A 21,818-nucleotide genomic window follows, 5' to 3' on the forward strand; every position below is an offset into this window, starting at 1 on the left:
TGAAGTGAGAGAGGGCTGAGGAGGGGGCTTTGATTCCACATTTCGAATATTCAACCCGGGACAGTCTAGACTCTAGAGACAGTCAGTGTGGAGGAGTGGACCCACCGGGAAGAACTCAACGGACGCAGCACGGTAAACGTTTAACGGGGTAAGTAAGTCTGTCCATGTTTTTTTTTTTATTATAAATAAATACAATTACAAGGGCTCTCTCTCTCTCTCTCTCTCTCTCTGATCTCTACCACTCGCATTAGCTTGAGAGATTCAATTAGACAGACACTGCAACAGGAGATGCAGGGAGGGGAGCCCCGTTATTCCTCAATAATCGGGGGGGGAAATTAAATAAACAGCCGTAGATCAGCTCACAACCAACGCTGTGAGCTTGTAGATCGGCTATTTTCGGCGAGCGACGAACACATCGTGGTTTTACCACCAGCTTTATTTGTTTGAGAGCTACTTTTAGCGCAGCAGTCAGCCAGTCAGACACCAACCTGAACCAACTGGACGGACGGTGCTTCCCTCTTCCTTTTCCTGCTTTGTGGAGGAGGAGGAGGAGGGTACCGGTTTCTTTTTAATTTGGGTTTGTTGTAGCTACGCACGCACGCCCCCCCCCCCCCCCCCCCACACACACACACACACATACACACAATGGATGTGAATAATATGTAACAAAAATGGCCGCACGTGTGTGGTGAGATCTATATTGTGTTTAATTTATACAATTGCCTGGACTGGACAAATCGCCAGTTCTCTGACATAATATTATGCTCTACAATATATCTACCCGGGGAGGGGGAGGAGGAGGAGGAGGAGGATGAGCTTTGGTGGTGGACTTGGCTTTCCGCCGCTGCCAGGACGGTTCGGGACGGGACGGAGTGACAGCAGGGACAGCGCAGACTGTCCCAAAAATAAATGAATGCGACACGCCATGCAGGGACCAGGGTATAGACTTAAAAATATATATCTAGGATATGAAATTATTGATAGGCTACCTCCTCCTTTACATAGTAGGCCTACTACTATGGGGGAGGGAATTTGGGGGTTCTATCATATGTGTTTGTTTTCAGGCAGCAGCATGCACTAGCAGCAGCAGCAACAACAACAATAACAGCAAAGCATTGTTTGTAATATTGAACTGATGGAGAAGGGATCGGATAACCAGTTGCCTGGCACAGTCTGCCTTGACCAATGACCAGAGATGGGCTCTGCCAGACTATGATATTGATTTTGGCCCCCTTCCACACACTGCTTTTCACAACCCCCCCCCCCCCCCCCCCACACACACACACACACACACACACGCACGCGCGCGCGCGCGCCGCGCGCGTGCACGAGATGCATGAGTGCCCCGTGAAATGACAATGCACTTACACAATAGCAAAACCAATTTATAAAAGTACCCTAATCAGACTACACTTAGCGCAATAGACCGTCCAAGACCTTTTGGCCATTGATGGAACGCCTGTGGACTTGAATCAAGTTGAACGCATATAGAATGAAAGGTGCTTTTAGTGAGAAAGTACTTCAAACTGCTCCAGGTGATGGGAGGGGGGGGGAGCCCGTGCACTTACGTAACATCCTTGGGGGATCCTTTGAAAGGAGGGGGTAGCCTACGTTTCATAGGAGAGGCCACTATCCTGTTACCTGAGAAGGCTGTCCTAGATCCGTTCGCGATTAAACTGACGTTTATCGGTCTTCGTTTTACCATGATAATCGGATGCAATTAGAATTGAACAAACTAATGGGAGGAAGAAAATGAGACAGAGGCCATTACAGCAAACCAGCGGTTCTCGGACGGGAATATTGGTCAAGGTGCTGGCGTCACTCAGACGTGACAGACGCTAGCCCTCCTAATTATACACATGTTTAATGTTTGTCTTGACTCTTTAGTTCAAAGTTTAAAAAAAAATGTACGTCATAATGTGTCGTTTACGTCATATTGTCTCTTTATTGTTAATGGCGCTTAATGTTTGTGTTGGCACCGTTTGTTTTACATCACCATTACATCACCTAATCAACATGAGTTAGACTTTCATATATTAGCGCCCCTCACTTCACACGGGTGTGATTCTTTATGGAGGGATAGACAGTAGGCTGACAGGAAATGGGGAGAGAGATGGGGGGGGGGGTGACATGCAGTAAGGGCCGTCGGGATCGGGAGTCGAACCCGCGGTACACTGCCAGACTGGATTACCAGCCATGGTGCCTGGACCACTGAGCCACGGCCCAGGCCAGACGTGACTTCTATAGTGACCTTTGTTATTGTGCTTGTGTCGGTGGAATATTAGGTTCGAGGTCAGGTTACAGTGTGGCAAAAAAAAAGGTTGTATATGCGACGAAAAAGGTTCGCTTCAAATGTGTATCCTAAAGCTGATATCTGCAGTATATGCTGATATACTGCAGACATTATACTGCATGACATTCCTCAGGGGTCATAATATAGAATTGTTTATCTTATGGATAGGCAAGTGTTTTAAGGGTCATGCCATAATATGGTGTGAACCTTGTGAGTTGAGTTGAGTTGGACAGAGAGCCTTTTACAATAAGAGTGTTTCCACCCTCATGTGTGTGTAAGGTACTAAAGTACATAGGTGGGAGGAAATTAAAACTTGAACTACTAGTTTAGAAGGAGCTTACTCGTTGCTTCCACCCAGTATGGAACATTAGACATTAGAATGTCGTCTATTGTTCCAATGCGGTCAGACAGTGAGTCACTTCAGTGCAGGCCTAACGTGAAATGTCCTACAACGTGCATGTTCCTCCATTTTTAATAATGCGCACTACGCAGCTAGAATAATATTATGCGGATCGAATGATGACTCGATGGCAGGATGATAGAGAGAGAGAGACAGAGAGTGAGGGAATGAGAGAGAAGCCACACACATACGCAGAAAGACAATAAATACACACACGGTCTTGTGTGTGTGTGTGTGTGTGTGTCACACACACACACACACACACACACACACACTGGAGTGACTCAAAACATCCCGGTGATGAGCAGGAGACGTGTCATAGGGCAATGGTCATGTCTGCTGTTAACCACACACACACACACACACACACACACACACACACACACACACACACACACACACACACACACACACACACACACACACACACACACACACACACACACACCATAATCAACTCTCCACTCAGTCCCAACTAAGTCTGTTCCTTCGAGGGTTCTTGTTATGAAGAGTTAATGGTGCATTTAGTGTTAGTGTTGTTTTTGTCGACTAAAACTAAGACTAAAAATGTTTCGTCGACTTTTTTCACTGACGAAAACTAAATGGAAACTAACTGAAAACTAACTGAAAACTAAGCTATGATGACTAAAACTAAGACTAAAATAAAAACTAGACTAAAATGTTAGGATGGGACTAGTGGACAAGAGATCCAGTGGAAGTAATTTTACACTTGGTTGTATGCTGAAAATAGCCGATCTACAAGCTCACAACGTGTCGCAGCGCGTCGCGTTGTGAGCTTGTAGATCTGCTAATTTCAGCAAGTGTAAAAACAGTCATTACGGCGGCATCAAGGCCCGCCAAAATGCACGTTAGTCTACTAAATCAACTTTAGTCGACTAAAATCTTATGACATTTAGTCGACTAAAACTAGACTAACACTAAAATGTTCCAGGTAACTAAAATGTGACTTAAACTATTCAAGAGACTATGACTAAAACTAAAATCTAAATTTGCTGCCAAAAACAACACTGCTCATCGGGACCAGTGAGTTAGGGGTTCAGTGTCTTGCTCAAGGACACTTTGGCAGGAACTCAGCGGGAGCCTGGGATTGAACCTTGCGACTCCCAAGCGGCCGCTCTTCCTCCTGAGCCACTGCCTCCTGAGCCCATACCCTTGCTGTGCGGCCAGGAGAATGCACCAATGATTGATTCAGACCAGTGGTTCCCAAAGTGGGGTCCGGGGACCCCCAGGGGTACCTGAGGGAGTTCCAGGGGGTCCCCAGCTAAATGATAGTTTGGAACCAAATGGACCATTATGGGTCTTTAACTCAGAGTGTACACAAATGGAACCAAATGGACCCTAACGGGTCCATTTGGTTCCATTTGTACACTCTCAGAGTTAAAACAACATTGATTTTACAATAGAAATTGGGGTCCCAGAGATAGAAATGCCATTAAATGGGGGTTCGTAGACTAATGCATGTCAAGCTGGGGGTCCTTGAAATTAAACTGGTTGAGAATCACTGCAAGAGCCGTCCGCGGGGCTAATTAGTGTACATTTGGGGGTCCTTGACATGAAAACTGGGAACCACTGATTCAGACCATTCAGTATTCAAATGAGTGGTGTCATTATTATTCATAGCTTGTCAAGATCAATAATGTTTCTTATGCTATATTATTATTTGGCAGTTTGTTTTTGCCCCAGTCAGACCAGAGCTGATGTGTCATATTGTGTCTATCGCTGGGCAATTAAGTCCATAACCCATTTTGACCCGAGGCCGATTCTAAAACAAATGGCTTCTAAAATCAGTTTTCTGAAAAACCTGTTTCTATGTCAGTGGTGCTCAACCTTTTTCACGTCAGAAAATATGTAGTTCCAGGGACCCCCTCAGAAGCAAAGATTTGAGCTAAAATCGTTTGCTCTGAAAGAATATAAACTGTATATTCAAAGATATTTCATGATTTTTCAAAAATAACAGATCTGCAACAGATCTGCTATTTTTCAATAGCTAAAGTATAACATAATGCTTAAAACACCAAAAGGGGTTCCTGTCCTTAAATGAGACTGGATATAGGCAATACCGACGTGTGTTTACTATATACACAAGTTGTGTCTATAGTTGTGTCTATAGTTATTTGTCAATATGTGTTGTGTCACACAACACATATTGACAAATAACCTGAGCAGCTGCTTGACAGCAGCTCACAGAAACAAAAATGGCGTGTAGCTGGATTCTATGTGAGTATAGAGAAAATGCCCTATAACTGGAGGACATGGGTAATAGTCATATGACCATGTTGCTCGCTGAAAATGACTGGTTTGTGTGAACTAGGCCAGTGGTTCCCAAAGTGGGGTCCGGGGACCCCCAGGGGTCCTTGAGGGAGTTCCAGGGGGTCCTCAGCTAAATGATAGTTGGGAACCTTATGGGTCTGTAACTCTGAGAGTGTACACATGGAACCAAATTGGACCCTTATGGGTCTGTAACTCTGAGAGTGTACAAATGGAACCAAATTGGACCCTTATGGGTCTGTAACTCTGAGAGTGTACAAATGGAACCATGGTTCCATTTGTACACTCTCAGAGTTAAATTAACATTGATTTTACAATATAAATTGCGGTCCCAGAGATAGAAATGCCATTAAATGGGGGTCCGTAGAGTAATGCATGTCAAACTGCATGGGGCATCGTTGAAATTAAACGGGTTGAGAATCTCGGCTAGAGCAGTACAAATCTTCTCTTATGGGGTTCGCTGGCATTATCTTTTCAAATGGGGGGTCCACGGGCTAATTAGTGTCAATTTGGGGGTCCTCGACATGAAAAAGTTTGGGAACCACTGAACTAGGCCGTGCTGAAGTGTCCTCCATCTTGGCAGCAAAGAGGCATGCGAGAAGGTCTTGGAACATTTTGGTAATGATGCCCATGGCTTGCACTGGCTGCTGCTGACTGGCCTGGTTTCACCCTTCTGTTTCTTATGTAACACAGCAGGGGCTGTCTGTCTGTCTGGAGGACAGATAGATCTGCCTTTCACTTTCACTTCATTCACCCCTGGCCGTCCCCTCCAGCAGCATACTAATTTTTCATGTCCTTTTCACATTTTGTTAATATATATTTGTATAATCCTGCCTGTGTGTGTGTGTGTGTGTGTGTGTGTGTGTGTGTGTGTGTGTGTGTGTGTGTGTGTGTGTGTGTGTGTGTGTGTGTGTGTGTGTGTGTGTGTGTGTGTGTGTGTGTGTGTGTGTGTGTGTGTGTGTGTGTGTGTGTGTGTGTGTGTGTGTGTGTGTGTGTGTGTGTGTGTGTGTGTGTGGGGGGTGTGTTGGTGGGGGGTGTGTTTGGGTTGAAAAGTTCAAAAGTCACCGTCAAGGTCAAAATAGAGAACAGATGGGCTTTTTGATTAAAGCATAATTGATTAATTATGGCACTGATCAGTATACTATAGAAAAAAAGGTCAAGGTCACCATCAAGGTCACAAGAACGGAGAGATGTGGGAAAAGAGAGTTAGGACACCGTTATTATATATTTTAATATTAATAATAATTCATATTAAATTAATATAGTTAACTTAGGTTTGATCTTTTTTTCCCGATCTATGTGTTTGAGTTCTGCTATGTGCTCTGCTATTCTTGCTAGGTTATGTTAGCTTACATTATTTTACTGTTCCATTTAGTCATCCATAACAACAACTACTTCCCCTTGGATTCTATCTCCTGTCCTACCTCTATCTGTATGTCTTCATTAACACAGTGAGCAGTAACCGGGTCAGGGAGAAGCACGCGTACTGATGTGATGTAATGAGGTGTGTCTTCACATGCTCATTAGGATCGCTGTTCGTTAGGCGGCAGGCCTGCAGCTGATGGGCTGAGGACAGGCTTAGAATGCTGTCTTCCACAGCAGCTCACAGCATTACTGTACAAGAAATAGTATTGAGGCTGACTGGTGTTGACATAAGACCAATGGCACAATAGTTCACGACAGTGTGCCGCACCGAGAATAGGCAATTTGAAAGCTACGACGACGTGTGGGCAGCTTGTGGATCGGCCACTTTCGGCACCGCCATACAACAGAGTATAATGGCATGTAATATATATGGTAACCGTCGCCCATAATCCATCTTGCCGACCTCACACCGGCCCCTCGCTGTGGCGGTTCTTGTATTCTTTATTTTGTTTTTTACTGAGAATAAGGTTAGAAATAAGTTTAGGGTTAGGCGTAGTTTTACTGGGGTTAAGTTTAGGAATAGGGTTAGGTTTTGGCACAGTTTTACTGAGGTTAAGGTTAGGAATAAGGTTAGGTTTAACCGTTTAAGCATAATTTACTCAAGTTACTTAAGAGTAACTACCGGTAGTTTATACTTCAGGAATACCAGGCTGAACAGTTCCGCCGGCTGTACGCCCGGTACGAGTTGGTAAAAGGGCGACTCTGTTGGTATTCAAATATATGAATGATCAGATTAACATTGGTTAGAGACATGTGTGCTGCTAACTCTTGTTACAATGTATCTTATTATAATGGGTGGATTATATTATTGGGATATTTCAAACTAGTGTTCACAAAAGCCTGAGTAGACATTAAAAACGAACTCGCCGCCATCTTTTGACGTCTTTTTTCCAATGGCACTCAGCGCCAAGATCGTCTTTTGATGTGTTATTGATTCAGAATGGTCTCGCTGATATCCACTGTCTAGCAGCGTCCCATCGCTATAGGCAATGCCTGGCTGGGCTAGGTGCCTCGACCAAGATGGCCGCCGCCATAGACTCCTGTAATGACCGCCATCTTAAAACGATTTTTTTTCCTGAATCCTGAATCTTTCTGTTCATTTTGGGGTGATCTTTGGGGTCTTCAAAATGTAAGACTATCTGGCGGCAGATGAGTTGCAGCGCCGGAGTTAAAGATGTGGTGAAATGATTCATTTAGGCATTTTATTTTGAAGTTTCAGCCTCAAACGGCAGAATCTTAGTTTTTTAACCAATCAGAGCATCGCATCCCTAGAGGCTATGGGACGGAGTAGTTTGTAATCAAAAGCACCTGTGTTTGGCGGACGATGCAGCAATGGGAATCAAAACGGGTGACCCTTATTTTGATTGGCTTTTATTGATGTGTAGCTCTACACGCAGCACGTTTTTGTTTGAAGGAAGTAATTCACATTTTATTTTTGATATAAAAATACACAAAAGCTTTCCCATTGTTTTGGCATCCATTGTTAGGTATGCCCATATGATGACCACGGATGTGGTCTAAAAGTGTGAAAAATTATATATTTTTCATTTCACTACACATTTAATGGTGGCGGTCAATGAGTTTAAAATTAAATATCCCTTTAACTACCAGGTTACAGGCAAACAAATGCAATGATGACAGCATTAGCAAATTTATGATTATTACTAGTGTTGTTGTTCTTCTGCTAAGATGTCTATCTTGGCATTCAATCTCCCCATGCTACATAAAGAATGACCTGAATTCAGTGTGGTATGTCTAGAGGCAGCTAGGGGCTGATGGGTAGTTATCCACTCTACTTTAGACATATGTTCACATGTGCGTGCGTGCACACACACACACACACACACACACACACACACACACACACACACACACACACACACACACACACACACACACACACACACACACACACACACACACACACACACACACACACACACACAGCCTCCAGCAAGGGGTCACCACCAACAACGCGTCCTAATTGCCCTTCACTACCCCTGCAGGAGCCAGAGGACATCTTGGCAGCATGGCGGCTTTACAAGCCTCCATTGTGAATGATTTTAAAGTCATTGAGAGAAAGTCAGAGTGACGGCTATTACTCCGTGCTCGTGCACTTTTGATCCACGGGGGGGGGGGGGGGGGGGGGGGGAAGAGAGAGAGAGAGAGAGATGGGTCAAATGGAGAGACATAGAACAGGGTGACCGTCTCTCATTTTCCTGCTGTTGATGTTGTCCTTTGACTTTGCTTACATACGTGTAAATGGTTTTCGTTTCTACGAATGCCCTACATTTAAATACTATTTAATGTATATGTTACATTCGCCCACCAATAGCGGAGGCAACTATGCAAGGCACCACTCTGCTCATCGGGAGCAGTTAGGGGTTCAGTGTTGTGCTCAAGCACACTTTGACGCGAAGCCAGGAGAGGCCAGGGATCGAATGGGCCATAGATATTAAAAAATATATAGATGCCTCATTGGTCGCTGCACTTTCGTTGGAGAGACCCGTCTCCAACGGAAGCGGAATCTCGGAAGACGGAAGTGCTGCTGGGAAAGAGGGAGTCGCGCCTCTGATTGGCCTACCGAACGCCCCCTTCCGTTCTTCCGTTTTGCTTCCGCTATGCTTCGCAAGGATTCTCCGGAAAGCTTGCCAATGCAATCCGATCACGCATCGCCATCGTCTCCTGTTGCCTCCATGTTGCCTCCATGTTGCCTTCCATTGAGATACAGACGTCCCAGAGCCGGACGAGGCGTCTACCTTTATATGTCTATGCAATGGGCTCTATGCACACAAGAATAACTCTTCCTACTTCCTGGTCGAGGCGTCTACCTTTATATGTCTATGCAATGGGCTCTATGCACACAAGAATAACTCTTCCTACTTCCTGGCCACTTAAGGCTTAAGGCTCTGTTACGTTTAGTGTGCAGTTGTAGTCAAACTTTTTTTAATTTCAAGGACCTCCATAACTCTGAGAGTTTACAAATGGATCCAGGTCCATTTGTACACTCTCAGACTCGGAGTTACACACTCTCAGAGTTACAACACCAGTTGGAACCCTTTCAAGGACACTTTTAGAGTTAGACAGGTGTAGCAGAGTGTTTCCAGCGAGCCAACACGCACAATAGCAGCACCCTGACTCTGTTTGACCAGAATGGAACAACAGAGCCTTCATTAGTAGCATCAGTAACACCTGTGAAGGAAGTAGGGAAGTGGCCCAAGTTCTTTCCAAAATGGTACAAGTACATCCCATTGGTTCCAAGACAGCCACTCTACCTCCTGGGCCACTGTATGCATGCAATTCATTATGTGTCCCATGCATGTAATCCTGTTTCATGCCCCCCCTCCCCTAAGGGGATACAACAACGTGCCATTGCCACTATTCAACCATGGCTCTTTAGAGCTAAGAGCTCACAAAGGCTCCATCTTCTGATGGGTATAGCTGGAGAACATACAACATCATAATGTTGTATAAGCAGTGTTGATTTTGACTAATATGACAAAAAAATGTCACTGACAAACTGAATGGAAGCTAAATGAAAAACTAAGCTATGATGACTAAAACTAAATGTATTGACAATTTCGTCAAATAAAAACTAGACTAAAATGTGAAGGGACTAGTGGACAAGTGGATAAGTCAGTATAAGTCATTTTACACTTGGTTGCATGTTGAAAATAGCAGATCTACAAGCTCACAAGTGTAAAATCAGTCATTAAGACGGCATCAAGGCCCGCCAAAATACATTTTAGTCGACTAACTCAACTGTAGATTTAGTCGACTAATATGTTATGATAATTAGTCGACTACAACTAGACTAACACTAAAACATTCCAGGTGACTAAAATGTGACTAAAACTAAATAAACTATTCAAGAGACTATGACTAAAACTAAACAGAATTTGCTGTCAAAATCAACACTGGTTGTAAGTACAATTTACATGTCGCATGTACGCACGCAGTTTCTTTCCACACACACACACACACACACACACACACACACACACACACACACACACACACACACACACACACACACACACACACACACACACACACACACACACACACACACACACACACACACACACACACACACACCGGAAACACCCATTAACCGGGTGAAAACTGTGATCTGTTGCTACGTTTTACACAAAAACAGAGCCTCTGATCCGCTGTAATCCCTCTTTCATGAGCTGTCCGTCATGTGGCTGCCTGGCAACCGGAGGGGTAGTGGGAGGGCTTTGGTTGGTCCTGCTGACTGGCCAATGGCAGCCACGAGCAACCATTATCTGGTAATGGTCTTTGTGTGCCTGACGGTGGGGACAGATACAGTAGGTCAGTGGTTCCCAAACTTTTTCATGTCAGGGACCCCCGAATTGACACTAGTTAGCGGCGGACCCCTTTTTGAAAATATATGCCAGGGAAGATTTTTACGGCTCTAGCAGTGATTCTCAACCCGTTTAATTTCAAGGACCCCCAGTTTGACATAAATTAGTCTACGGACCCCCATTTAATGTAATTTCTATCTCTGGGACCCCCAATTTACATTGTAAACTCAATGTTAACTGTACAAATGGACCCCGTTAGGGTCCATTTGGTTCCATTTGTACACACTCTGAGTTACAGACCCATTAGAGTCCATTTGGTTACAAACTATCATTTAGCTGGGGACCCCCTGGAACTCCCTCAAGGACCCCTGGGGGTCCCCGGACCCCACTTTGGGAACCACTGCTGTAGGTACAACTACAAAGGGAGATGTCGAAAAATGTTCGTCGACTACCTTTTTTTCACTGAGGAAAACGAAATGGAAACTAAATTAAAACTAAGCTATGTTGACTAAAACTAAGACTAAATATATTGACAATTTCGTCAACAAATAAAAACCAGACTAAAATGTTAGGAAGGGACTAGTGGACAAGAGATCCAGTATAAGTAAAAGACACAAGTCATTTTACACTTGGTTGCATGCTGAAAATAGCCGATCTACAAGCTCGCAACGAGCTTGTGAGCTGAGCTTGTAGAACGGCTATCAGCAAGTGTAAATCAGCCATTACGACGGCATCAAGGCCCGGCAAAAATACATGATTTTTAATGATATTTAGTTGACTAAAACTAGACTAACACTAAAACATTCCAGGTGACTAAATTGTGACTAAAACTAAATGAAAACTATATTCAAGAGACTATGACTAAAACTAAAATCTGCTAAATTTGCTGTCAAAATCAACACTGGACTGTCACACTGATTACTACACATGCTCAGAGGCGTGTTGTACTATCCACATAATATGACTGACCATGACAATCTGTGGTGTAAAGTAACTAAGTACATTTACTTAAGTACTGTACTTAAGTACAATTTTGAGGTAGTTGTAGGCCTACTTTACTTGAGTATTTCCAATTTCCCAATACTTTTACTTCTACTCCACTACATCTCGAAAGGCAAATATTGTTCTTTCACTCCACTACATTTATTTGAAAACTTTAGTTACTAGTTACCTTGTAGATTTGAATTACTTTAACAAAACATTGACTACATTTCAACTTTTCAAATCTTTTTTCAAAGCTTATAGATCTGCTATTTTCAAAAGCTTGTTACATACATTTGAAAAGTTGAAATGGGACATTCTGCATAGTGACTACTTTCTACTTTTGGTACTTTAAGTACATTTTGATACAAACACTTTTGTACTTTTACTCAAGTAAAAATTTAATTCCGGACTTTTACTCGTAAAAGAGTATTTCTATATTGCAGTATTGATAGGCCTACTTGTACTTAAGTAAAATATTTGAGTAATATTTCCACCACTGCATTGAAAATATTCATTGTGGATGTGCACTCAGTTCCCAGATTTCTCTGTCCTTGAGATAACATTTCCTTGTGCGTGCGTGCGTGCGTGCGTGCGTGCGTGCGTGCATGCGTGTATACATGCACACACGGTGCATTGGGTTCATGACCACACAAGCAAGCAATGCATCCGTGCCGTTGTCCAACTGTCCACATTTGCTGTTCAAGGCTACATCACAGAAAGCATTCATCCCGAGCAGCAGAACAGACCTAGCCTAAGACGATCACTGCAGCAATTACAATGTCCTTGTACTGTAGTTCTGAAATGCACAACTTAGTGAGAAAGTTGTTCGCATTCAGGCGGCTGCTCTCACCCTTATCGGATATCTCTCAAGATGCACTCACCTATTCCCTTCCTTGCGGCTTTTCGTCATCCCATCCTTTCTATTTGAAGACGTTCCTTAACTAGAGTACTTTCCTTAACTGCTTCTGTTCTCTCTGTCTCCCCACGTGATTCCTAATGTGTAGTGTATCCTTCCCAAGTGTATCCTTGACCCTCTTTTTGGGAGACGTGGTGTTCAATAACACATTCTGGGCGAGAACCCCTTTTGTTGTTTTAAACATTGTTTATATACTTTAGCTATTGAAAAAGTAGCAGATCTACAAGCTCATACGAGCTTGTAGATCTGCTATTTATTTGAAAGAAATCGAGAAAATGTGGCACACATCTTTTAATATATATATGCTTTCAGGGTGAACATTTTTAACTAAAATCTTTGCTTCTGGGGGGTCCCTGGAACAACATATTTTCAGATGGGGGTCCGTGACCAAATACAGATAATTCTGGGGGTCCTTGACATGAAAAGGTTTGAGCACCACTGACATAAAAACATGAGTTTTTCAGAGAACTGGACAGAATTGTTCTCCGTCTAAATGAGTTAATACCACTTCAACGCATCCAATAAAATGTGCTCACTCTCTCTGTCAATGTCCCGTATACTCCTCCAGACTTATCCTGTTTTAATAGCCTCTATCTCCATCTCTCTTCTCCACTTCATTTCCACTCCAGTGTTGATTTTGACACCAAATTTAGATTTTAGTCTTAGTCATAGTCTCTTGAATAGTTTTCATTTAGTTTTAGTTCCATTTTAGTCACCTGGAATGTTTTAGTGTTAGTCTAGTTTTAGTCGACTCGACTTGACTAAATCTACAGTTGATTTAGGCGACTAAAATGTATTTGATGCCGTCGTAATGACTTTATGATTTTACACTACAACTTAATGATTTTACACTTGCCAATATAGTATTAGTCGACGAAATCAACCCAGCTCTACTCGTACCATGGCCCAGCTTGGCCCTGTGCTCTGTCGTGCAGATGATTCGATGAGGAGCGTAGTCGTCCTTTTTCCCCAGTTGCTTTTTTCCTCCATTAACATTCTTTGAGGGGATATCTATCACCTCCAATGAGTCTGCCCGATGCTGATTGTAATCTGTGTTGTGTAATGACCACAGCAATTCAAACCTAGTTTTTCCTCTTTCGCCTCAGTAATGAATCAATTAGCGCTAGCTACTAGCGTGTGCAGGTCAGCCAGCCTAGTGAGAGGAAGGAAGGGTCCGGTTAGTAGATGAGGAGGAGTATGAAAGCAACATGCGGTAGTGCCATAAGGTCAGGCTAACTTTTCACTCCAGCTCTCATTAGACCTCTTTGCTCTGATTGCACAGAACATTGCACATTTGTACTTTACTTCAGTATGTGTACAATCTTCTGTACTTTCACTACTACTCCACTACAAATGTTGTACTTTTACTCCACTACAATTATTTGACAACTTTAATTACTAGTTACTTTTTAGATTACTTTGTCATGCATTAACCACTTCAGCTCTATATGCACATTTCGGCCATTTGAAAATGGCTATGCGACGTAATTTGTGAGCTTGTAAATCTGCTATTTTCAAAAGATTAAAAAAATGGGACATTCTGCATAACGAGCACTTTCCACTTTTAGTATTTTGAGTACATTTTAAATGCCAATGCTTTTGTACTTTTACTTGAGTTAATTTTGAATGCGGGACTTCGGCCTCACTCACACCTTTCGATCTAGCATACAACATTGATGCATGCTAGATGTAAGCAAGATGTAAGTGTCATGGCCGCCCCAATGCATTTCCAATGGAAGTCACATGGTTTGATACAACATTTTGGACTACAAGCTGTTGTATGGCTTTCGGCTGTGTTTCGACTGCCCCCCTCCCCCTCATACAACACAAATGTTGTGTCAAACCATGTGACTCCCATTGGAAATGCATTGCGAGCTTGCATCAGCTATACATCTCATACAACAAGCATACATCAATCTGTTGCGACCATGTGAGTCGCCCCTTCTACTTCCACATTGCAGTATTGATACTTTTACCTAAGTACAACATTTGAGTACTTTTTCCACTGATAGCTCTAAATGTGACTCTTTTTGATACAGAGACAGTCATGACAGCAAGACTAAGGGGCGACTCACACGGTCGCAACAGATTGATGTATGCTTGTTGTATGAGATGTATAGCTGATGCAAGCTCGCAATGCATTTCCAATGGGAGTCACATGGTTTGACACAACATTTGTGTTGTATGAGGGGGAGGGGGGCAGTCGAAACACAGCCGAAAGCCATACAACAGCTTGTAGTCCAAAATGTTGTATCAAACCATGTGACTTCCATTGGAAATGCATTGGGGCGGCCATGACACTTACATCTTGCTTACATCTAGCATGCATCAATGTTGTATGCTAGATCGAAAGGTGTGAGTGAGGCCTAACTGTTCAGGAGAGGAGAAAAACTGATGTTTTTAATTTGTTTTTTTATCCAAAATGAGTTAATATCACAGGCAGACTCTTCACGTAGTAGAGCATGTCTGAAATAAATGTCAGAGCTGAAATCGACATGTAAATATAAAATAAATGCTTAAACATGTAGCTAGGTGTAATGTTAGAGACCACTAGAAGTGAACCTTTCAAGCCTGTTTTCTCAACTCACTGTTTCTCTGCAAGATATTACTCTATAAGTCATATCTCCAAACTGAACAACCAATATGTCAATTTGAAGCTATGATTCCCTGCTTTGTGCTTGACATGAAAAAAACGAAGATTATAACAATTTCAATGTCTTAGCCTCGGTCAGAAGCGGACACATTGCTTCATCATGGTATCGTCCACAGTAACAGTTTTTGTATTGACTCATGCTTTCGTTAGAAATGTACCCATTCTGCATACTGTGAAATAAAAAAGTTCAATCACTCAATCAATGTGACGTCTCAAGAGTAGCAGGAATCCGTGCAGAGCATGATGCATGCAGCGGGGGATCTGCTGTTCATGGGCCATCACGTTATTTGGTGGTGATAATCATGTACAGTCATTTCACTTTTTGCTGTCTTGCATTTTCTAATGTTCCATCTCCTAATGGCTTTTCAGAGGAGCACATGGGCAGAGCCAGACACTGCCAGAACTATGCAGCCTCATTAGAATAATTATGTTTCAAAACTATTTATTATCCGTACAGTATACCGCTGGGACGGAGGGGGTATATGGAAGCCCATTTTCGCCACTGAACACAAAAATCTGCAAAATTGTGAGCGGGTGTTTCTCTCTCGTACAATTGTGACTTCAAAATGTTTCAATTATGAAAGAAAATCTGATTTCTGAGATATTATTTGAGACATAATCTCGAAACTTTCAGGCTCATTTTTGTTTCATCCAGGGGTGTAAATTGGCTTCTACAGACAGGGGAGGGACACATGAGTGATGGAAAGAGGAAGGGGTGTGGAAGGGGTGTAACAGTGGAAACAAGCTAGAAAACATAACAAGTGTGTGCGCACGTTTGTGTGCGCACGTGCGTGTGTGTGTGCGTGCGTGTGTGCGTGCGTGCGTGCGTGCAATTGAGGTATATATAAGTTGTGGTTGTTGCCTACAGTTCATGTGCATGAGGCAGCAACCTGGAAAGCAGTCGAGGCTGCACAGTGAGTTCATTTAACTTTAAGAGGGTAAGATAACATTGACGCGTCTAATGAATGCAGTAGTAAGTAAACTGCTGTGTCATTGACCGTTTCAGTGGCCTGGTGCCAACTGATGATGCAAGCATCCTTGAAAAGCGGAGGACACAATGAATGCTCCTCCTCCGTCTCTCTGTGTGAAGCAACAACAGACTCTTTGACTGAGACCCCTAAGCGCTCCTAAAGCCTGGGGGACTAACGCACAGTGACTGTGAGGGATGACGTGTGTAACGGAATGTGTCAAGATGAGTCATTTATACTGTATATTTTCATTAGTCTCCTTGTTGTCTGCGCCAGGCTGAAGGCGTGGCAGAGACTAATGTGTTTCCAGCCAAACTGGATGCCAGAGCAGAACATCTGGCCCGAATTTGACCTGTGCTCCGACGAGGAGCACCTTTTTGCTATAGTTAATCGCTGTCATGCGAAGGTGGTGTCACTCGCCGACTAGCCTGGAACTCACCTATGCTTTTTTATGGCATAGGCAGCTCCCGGCAGGATCCGCCGGGAGAAACTATGCGCAGCTGCTAGACATGAGACTAATTAATTAGAGCGACAGAGAGAGAGAAGTGTGTGTGTGTATGTGTGCGTGTGTGTCAATTTAACAAAGGTGCAGACGATCAGAAATCAGCAGAGAGTGAGTGATGTTTGCGCTACTCTATGCCGAATTGAAGTGGACTCGGACCCAGACTTTTTTTTCCTCCCTGGAAATAAAAATGTCTGGGTTTCCGAGGCTACTCGCCGACTATTATAGCACATGTACATGCTATTTTCAAACAATTGAGTGTAAAGTAAATCAACCTAAAGTGATAAATCGTCTCTCTCTCTCTCTCTCTCTCCAGGCTTGACAGATGAGTCAGTAAGAGTACTCCAGTACGTGCGAGGGTTGGGCTACACCGACTGGCACAGGTGAGCATTTCTCCTCCTCTCTCTATAAGAACCCAGTCAGGACTCCATGACGATGCATTTCTCCTCCTCTCTCTATAAGAACCCAGTCAGGACTCCATGACGATGCATTTCTCCTCCTCTCTCTATAAGAACCCAGTCAGGACTCTATGACGATGCATTTCTCCTCCTCTCTCTATAAGAACCCAGTCAGGACTCCATGACGATGCATTTCTCCTCCTCTCTCTATAAGAACCCAGTCAGGACTCCATGACGATGCATTTCTCCTCCTCTCTCTATAAGAACCCAGTCAGGACTCCATGACGATGCATTTCTCCTCCTCTCTCTATAAGAACCCAGTCAGGACTCCATGACGATGCATTTCTCCTCCTCTCTCTATAAGAACCCAGTCAGGACTCCATGACGATGCATTTCTCCTCCTCTCTCTATAAGAACCCAGTCAGGACTCCATGACGATGCATTTCTCCTCCTCTCTCTATAAGAACCCAGTCAGGACTCCATGACGATGCATTTCTCCTCCTCTCTCTATAAGAACCCAGTCAGGACTCCATGACGATGCATTTCTCCTCCTCTCTCTCTATAAGAACCCAGTCAGGACTCCATGACGATGCATTTCTCCTCCTCTCTCTATAAGAACCCAGTCAGGACTCCATGACGATGCATTTCTCCTCCTCTCTCTCTATAATAAGAACCCAGTCAGGACTCCATGACGATGCATTTCTCCTCCTCTCTCTATAAGAACCCAGTCAGGACTCCATGACGATGCATTTCTCCTCCTCTCTCTATAAGAACCCAGTCAGGACTCCATGACGATGCATTTCTCCTCCTCTCTCTATAAGAACCCAGTCAGGACTCCATGACGATGCATTTCTCCTCCTCTCTCTATAAGAACCCAGTCAGGACTCCATGACGATGCATTTCTCCTCCTCTCTCTCTATAAGAACCCAGTCAGGACTCCATGACGATGCCACCCTACAAACCTCCACGCCTTGGATGTTGTACATGTTCTATATGCTATATTCATCCTTTAGTCCCTTTTTGACCTGAGAAACATGAATGGTCTCAGAAATGTCATAAAAGCAACCTTAATGCCTCAAATATTTGTCTTTCAGCTGAAGTGGGCCCTAAAACATCCTCATTACATTTTCAGTCTTGATATTTTATTTTTGCTTTATTATTCCATGGTTACTGAATGACACTTACAGTAGGCTATACGTCCACTCGACAGTGAGCTGTCAGTCGGTATGAGCATGATTTATCTTCGCTTTATTGTACCTGTAAGCTTCATTCACTGAAGCTTACATACTGTATTATGGTCACAAACTACAGTTCTATGGTCAATGACCTGATGTAGTCTATACCAGTGAGTGGTTCCCAAAGTGGGGTCCGGGGACTCCGAGGAGTCCTTGAGGGAGTTCCAGGGGGTCCCCAGCTAAATGACAGTTTGGAACCAAATGGACCCTTATGGATCTGTAACTCTGAGAGTGTACAAATGGACCCTAGCCTAGGCAGCATTCCATTTCGTTTTTATGATCCGGTCGGGAGCGGATGATATCGCTATCCTTCCTCCGAGGTGGAAAGCCTGGTGACGCGAGGAACCAAATGGACCCTAACGGGTCCATTTTGAATCACTGCTAGAGCCGTAAACATCTTCTCTTATGGTAGTCTCTGGCATATCTCTTCAAATGGGGGTCCGCAGGCTAGTTAGTGTCAATTTGGGGGTCCTTGACATGAAAAGGTTTGGGAACCCCTGGTCTATAGTAAAGGGTCAGCTAATACGCACAATGTAGGGTTTATGAGTGTGCAGTTGAATGGAGAACATGATTTTAACCCATTCAGGATGGGAACCCCTGTTATGTTGTACTTTATCTGTTGAAAAACAGCAGATCTACAAGCTCATAGCGCGGCACTGAGTGCCGCGCTCTCAGGTCTAAATGGGTTCAAATAGAACCTGCACACCAAATTAAACTTCCGTATTCATCTAACAACATTTCCATTCATGATGAGAGAGAGAGAGAGAGATTTCGTAATCCCGTGTTTTTCTGTCTGGATTAAAATCCCAACTATGGGTATGGGGGAGGGATGGTTTGCCTGTGGTGAGCGAGGGAGGGAGAGGTAGGGGTGGGGCGGGGCGGGGCGGGGAGGATTACACCCCTAGAGATCAGCTCACAACGCAGTCATGTCACCGTGGGAGGGGTTTATGTCACTGTGGGCGGGGCTTGACAGACCCAGAGAAAAAGGGTGGAGTCAGCGGCAGAGGGCTGTGATGGTCATGACTCCACTTATTTTGCATTGCCTATAGCCCTATGCAGGGGTTCTCAATGCTTTTGGCTGCAGGGGACCCCCCGGAAATGCTTTGGCCATGTCTCGCCTTAGTCTTAGTTTTAGTCATCATAGCTTAGTTTTAATTTGGTTTTCCATTTGGTTTTCGTCAGTGAAAAAAGGTAGTCGACGAACATTTTTCGTCATAGTGTTAGTCGACGAAATCAACACTGGAAGGACCAACCAAGTACAGAGCTCTGGTGGACTCCGGTCAACACAGTATACCGTTTAGGGTTTAGGTGGTTCATAATCTGAGTGCGGGAGTGTGCTTTTTTTGGGCACATGCTTCCTGCACCCCAAACATAAACAGTCCTGCTGGTACAGCAGGTGAGAATTGGAAAGAGAGAGAGGGGGGGGGGGGGGGGCTCAAAGTAAAGCAAAACAGGCCTCTATTAAACGGACACATGCCGGTCGGGGACTTGGCTGAGCTCTCTGGGGAGGAATTGAATCAAAACACCATCGGCACACGCTGGGATACTTTGTGCACTGTGCACTGGGCACAGCAGGGTGCCAGCTAGTAGGATAGTTAATTCCTCCACTGGGCACAGGGTGCCAGCTAGTAGGCCACTACATATCTGGCCGAGTGGCGGAGTAGTGTCGTGACTCGTCAGTGACCTCCCACTCTGTTCTCTAAAGAGGACAGCCGGGGGGAATGGAGCCGACGGAGCGGCGAGAGAGGAGGAGAGCTGGAAACGGGGTGTTTAAAAAGGAGTTTGTTTGAAGGGGAAGGGGGGTCTAGGGTCACAACGCTTCAGTAAGACTTACGTAAGATTACTTATGTAATGACAGTGACAGAGCAAACCGCTGTGTGTGTGTGTGTCCATCTGTCTAAACCAGTGGTTCTCAAACATGTTAGGTCAAAACCTAAAAGAGAAATTTGCTGTCTTCCCCGGGAACCAAACTAGTGAAAATATAGCTAATAGATCATTTGTAGTTTAGAAGAAGAAAAAAAATGTTGAAAACACACATTTTATAATTTTATATAATTTTTAATATATTTTTAATCTTTGAAATGGTCGTGACCCATGTTTGGGGAAACAGGAGTCTGTAGACAACATGGACGTGACTTTGGGTGGAGTGAGGGAGTCAAGAGCAGTGAAGTACATCAAAGCAGGAGCGTTGGTTCAAGCACTCGCTCGCCCAACAGGAGGAGATTGGGGGATTAGTGTGTGTGGCAGAGAGAGAGAGAGGGGGAGAGAGAGGGGGGGGAGAGAGAGGGGGTCGAGGGGTTGAGGGGGTATTAAAGCTAGCGTTGAGAGAGGGTCGGCGTGTCCACATCTGTGGATGCAACCAGTTATTTCTCCGTCTCTCTCTCTCTCTCTGCTGGTCTTTTTAAACTTTTTTTTATTGTATTACTTTTTTAACTCTCTAGTGGCTTGTGTCTTCTCTCTCTCTCTCTCTCTCTCTCTCTCTCTCTCTCTCTCTCTCTCTCTCTCTCTCTCTCTCTCTCTCTCTACAGTATCTCGTAATATCCCCCTGCTCGTAATCCCCTCTTCATTGTCACTCGCTTTGTGTGCTGCCTCTCTTGTTCTTGCAGCCCCCTGCCCTTATCCCCCTCTCTTATCCCCCTCTCGCGCGTGCGCCACCCCCCTCTCCCTCAGTGTATCTCTGGGTGGTTAGTGGGTTAGCGGTGGTGCCAGAGGACCCCTGATACAGAGCAGAGAGGAGCACAACATACAGACTTCATTTTCGGTCAGCAGCAGCAGCAGGAGGTTAACCGGCTATAGCGGGTTTTAGCGTGAGTTGTATATATATATATATATATATAGGAAGGGAGAAGCGGTGCTTTCTGTGATGATGGTGCTTGCCATGGAGGACGCCTGTACCAATGGGGTCGGGGGGGTCGGGGCGCATGAGCCGGACATGGAGCCCCTCACCGATGTGGCCGCCGCCGAGGCAGCGGAGGGACAGCCGGCGGCCGCCGGGCACATGAGGCCCCCCGGCGGAGGAGACGACCTGCCGCCCGGAGGAGGAGGTGAGAGAAGCGTAGCCGACCTTAGTTTGTTGTTTCTGAGAAGGAAGAGCGTGGGAGGAGAGGAGAGCCGAGAGGGAGGGATGGGGCATCGTTCATCGGACAGAGAGCAGGGTTGCCGTGTCCGCTTATTATAAGCACACTTCGGGGCTTGTGTTTATGTAAAGTTGCTTGTAAATATTTGTAGTTGCGTTTTGCGTTTTTTGGGGGGGGGGTTTCCAAATAAACCAGTGACACACATTTCCATGTCAAGGACCTCCAGATTAATGTATTTCATCTAAGGACCCTACATCTAAGAATATTTTGTGCCAGGAACCCCCCATACAAGATTTGTGTTGTTGTTCAAAGAATATTCCACATTGTCACATTTTTTTCAGCACGATTGT

General features: G+C 44.3%; 1 protein-coding gene across 1 annotated transcript in view; it reads left to right on the forward strand.

The window, feature by feature from the left end:
• Window positions 1-21,818, forward strand: part of pals2b (protein associated with LIN7 2, MAGUK p55 family member b) — a 51,324-nt gene continuing 29,506 nt past the window's right edge. Inside the window, exons 1-2 of the mRNA XM_079522245.1 lie at window positions 1-148; window positions 17,075-17,141. The gene's annotated coding sequence lies outside the window, so the exon portion shown is untranslated. The remainder of the gene's footprint in view (window positions 149-17,074; window positions 17,142-21,818) is intronic.

The sequence above is a fragment of the Electrona antarctica genome, assembly GCF_951216825.1.
Source record: "Electrona antarctica genome assembly, chromosome: 15".
In the NCBI taxonomy this organism is placed as follows: Eukaryota; Metazoa; Chordata; class Actinopteri; order Myctophiformes; family Myctophidae; genus Electrona; species Electrona antarctica.